Here is a 3,829-nt window from a genome sequence, read left to right as displayed (position 1 = left end):
AATTTTTCAAAGAATACTTTGTACATCTCATTTCCAAGATTTCTTTTTTTAGTTTTTTGGCCACATTCTTTAGCCCAGTTGCTATCAACACTTTAAGGACATGTCACAATAAAAAAAATTCCATGGGTTCCTTTTGGTTACTCTTCTGGAATAGGGCTTACTCTACTGAGTGAGCTCTGAGTTAGCCCTTCCCCCTTGCTACAGATACACACATCACAAATACAAGTCCTGGAAACATGACTGTTTTAGGGAGCTTCCAGAGAGGTCAATGTAATAATTTTCTGAGGACAGGACTTTTGGGGGATCTCCAAACCTGTTCTTCCACTGATGGCTGCTGGTCTACTATTTTCAAGCCTGCCATAGTGCTAAGGAGAGAGGTATTGGAAGTTGGCAAGTTAAAATGTTACAAAGCTTGCTGTCCTTGGTGAAAGTCAGCCAGTTTTCTTGAATAAATGTTTTTTGAAATTCTACAAATATTTGGTTAATTTCCAAAGTTCTTAAAAAGTAATTTTGACCATTTTTGTCAGGGTTCCTGTTAATTTTATAGAGAAGCAAATTATTTGAAGGTTTTTCACTTTGACTTTCTGGAGCTGTTTTACCTACATTCATTGATTTTTAAATGCTAACCAACCTTGCAGTTCTTGGATAAGCCTCACTTGGCCATACAGTATTTCTATATATTGTCAGATTTCATTTACTACAATTTTGATTAGATTATTTTCCATTTATGCTCAAGAGGAATTTTTTAATATTTTTTAAATGGCATGCTTTTAAAAAAATCAAGGTAAAGCTGTTTGTATAGAATGAGTAGAAAAGTATTTCTTTCTTTCAAATTTTATAGACAATTGTGTAGATTGTTTTGTTTGTTTGTTTGTTTGTTTTTCATGTGAAGCTTTATGGACCTAGAGTTTTCTTTATGGAAAGGATTTTAACCACAAGCTTAATTATTTCATTAGTAGAGTTATTCAGATTATCTACTCTTCATGATTGAATTTTTGTAGTTTGTGTCCTTCAGTAAATTTTTCCATTTTATTTTATATTTAAACAGGACTCTATGGGGCCATCCCAGGACAGGCCCCTCCCCCCATATCCTCTGTCTGCCTCTTGTTTGTAGAAAAGGTACAGTTTCTCAGGACTCCCTTGAGTCACAAAGGTCTGGCTCAAGAATTAATGATTGAAAGGATGTGAACATGAAGTGACAAAAGTAGCATTTGGGCCAGGAGAATTGGTAACAATTTAAAAAGTAAATCAGTTGTATGGCAATCACAGACTCTTTGGTTTCTCTCTGAAGTACCTAAATAACAGTATCTGGTGCACATTTACTGAGTTGTTTTATAGATGCTAAAACATCCACCAAATGGAAGAAGTTAACTACTTGATGACCATGAACATGTAGCCCCCAGACTTACTAAATCCTGAGGACTAATAATGTTAACCCTTGTGGCACCACTCTGTTACCACATCATCAGCCAGTAAGAGGGTTCTGCACAAGTTGATCACACACCTTGTGACTCCTCTCCCTCACTTGCTTTTAGGTGGGGAGGGATGTGGAAGGGGGATATGGGGTGGGGGTGGACAAATGTATGCCTGTGGTCAATTCATATTGATATATGGCAAAAACCATCACAATATTGTAATTATCCTCCAATTGAAATAAATAAATTAAAAAAAAATTTTCCCTAAAACCCACTGGGGAATTAGGTATTATAGTCTTTGGACTGAGACAGTATCCCTGACTTCATGGCACTGTGTGTCTAGTAACAGAAATAAATATACAAATAAGGGGTTTTGAGAAGGTATTTTTAAAGTAAAAACATGTTTTGCATTGTTCCTACTATTCAGATGCTTGCTCAAAGTTTGTTAATGATTGAGGTTCTAGAGTTCATTTCAATATCTGGCTAAGCCAATTTCCTTTTTAATCCATGACTATTTTTTAGTTATTAATCAGCTCTTTAGAATTATATTCTATAGTTTTAGAGAATATATACATAAATAAACAACACATAATAAACACAAGCATAAATACTACCTGATAGAATTTGTGACAGGTTTGTCAAGAAAAACATTTACTTATTCTTAGGGCATTAATGTCACAGTCCTAGGTAACACATAATCTTCAACATAGCTTGCCAGGAAATATATGGACTACTCTTTTTGGTGAGGCATATTTTAAGTTTCAGGAAGAAATAATGATGATGCCACATATGATATTAATATTTCATATTTCTCTATTTAATATCTTTAAATAATACTCTTTTTCTAGTACAATACAATACCAAAAATTGAACTATTTTGTGTTTCAAAAGGAACAACATTTATCATATAAAAACTTCATGGTCTTGAAGAGATCTAAAAAGTTCATGTACAACTTTCCATAGTGCAAAAATGAATGACAACTAATTTATGTTAATCAAACAACTAATTTATGCTAAAGCAGAAACAAAAATATAATGCACTGAGATCACAAAACTTATGAATTACTGTGTTGGTATCCTGAAATCCCAACAACTAAAAAGATGAGGAAATCTCAAAATATTTTGGCATGTATAGAATTTTACTACAATAATTTTTTGATCCACTATGAAATTGCCAAAAATTCTCTAATATTCGACATTTTTCCATCAAAGCAGAAAAAAGTCAAAACAAAAGAAGAAGTTATAAAGATTTAATAATGTAAGTGACCTTAGTGAGCAAAAGGACACATCACCAAAATATTCTCAAGATAAACAGAGAAATCTCAGGACCTGGTACAGAGCATATGATAAATGAATTTCAAATAGCTACTCACCCCATCCTCTGAATGGAAGACCTGATTCCAGTCCTGCTGTCTCAGCAAAACATGACAAAAAGGAAAGCAGAGTCTTAGAAGATATTCAATAGCAGAAATAACAAAGAACTAAAATTTGGTTTACCAAATTTTACTTGTTACCATTATTTACTGCATGCATGTGATGTTACCTTCTTTAAGTCCAACTTTAATGAGACTTTCAGTACCTATCACAGTTGCTTGTCCCCTTCTTAATTTAACCTTTTTCACTTTCTCATTCCTTACTCAAGAACTATTTCCTATATACAAGTATATTTGTTGTTTTTTAAGTGCTTTAGTCATATCCGACTCTTTTGCAGCCCCATGGACTGTAGCCCACCTGGCTCCTCTGTAGCCCACCAGGCTCATCTGTCTGGGATTTCCCAGGCAAGAATACTGGAGTGGGTTGCAATTTCCTTCTCTAGGGGATCTTTCTGACCCAGGGATTAAGTCCACATCTCCTGCATTGGCAGGTGGGTTCTTTAGCACTGATCCACCAGGAAAGCCACACATGTATATATAAAGTCATGTTTATGACTCTTTGTTCAAAGAGAGCAAAATAAAGCAAAATTGATCACTATATCATAATGGTATATATACTGCCTTACAGGATAGGACACTAATGCCCTTTTCTTTGAGAAAGAAAAAAAACATGCTAACATTGGCATGTTGTTACTGAGGTGTCACCACGTAGAGCCAGGCTCTGAGAGTCTTACTTGTTTGGTTAGAGGGGCATTCATCTGGACCTCAGATTGACATCTGGAATGAGTCCCTCAGCATCCTCAGACAGTTTTTCTCATCATCGATCCAGACAAGCACCCTCCCAACAAATAAGCATTTCCATAGCCAGGCTCATTTCCTTCAGGCTTACCTACTGCATTATGAATAAAGAACAGTACCTGGTATAGTAAACATTATATTTAGTTCCTGAATAATGAAAGAATAATGAAATTCATATATATATATATATATATATATATACATATATATAAACCCTCATATATATATATGTATATGTATATA

The 3,829-nt window shown here is 34.4% G+C and overlaps 1 non-coding gene across 1 annotated transcript; it reads right to left on the bottom strand.

The window, feature by feature from the left end:
• Window positions 1-3,548: 3,548 nt before the first annotated feature.
• LOC138095631 (small nucleolar RNA SNORD109A) lies at window positions 3,549-3,615 on the bottom strand. The gene has a single exon (XR_011146381.1). It is a non-coding gene; the product is annotated as a small nucleolar RNA SNORD109A (small nucleolar RNA).
• Between the last annotated feature and the right edge of the window lie 214 nt (window positions 3,616-3,829).

Source organism: Capricornis sumatraensis, chromosome 19, assembly GCF_032405125.1.
Source record: "Capricornis sumatraensis isolate serow.1 chromosome 19, serow.2, whole genome shotgun sequence".
NCBI lineage: Eukaryota > Metazoa > Chordata > Mammalia > Artiodactyla > Bovidae > Capricornis > Capricornis sumatraensis.
Note: the sequence above shows the minus strand (reverse complement) of the source record. Positions and strands in the feature narration are given on the sequence as shown.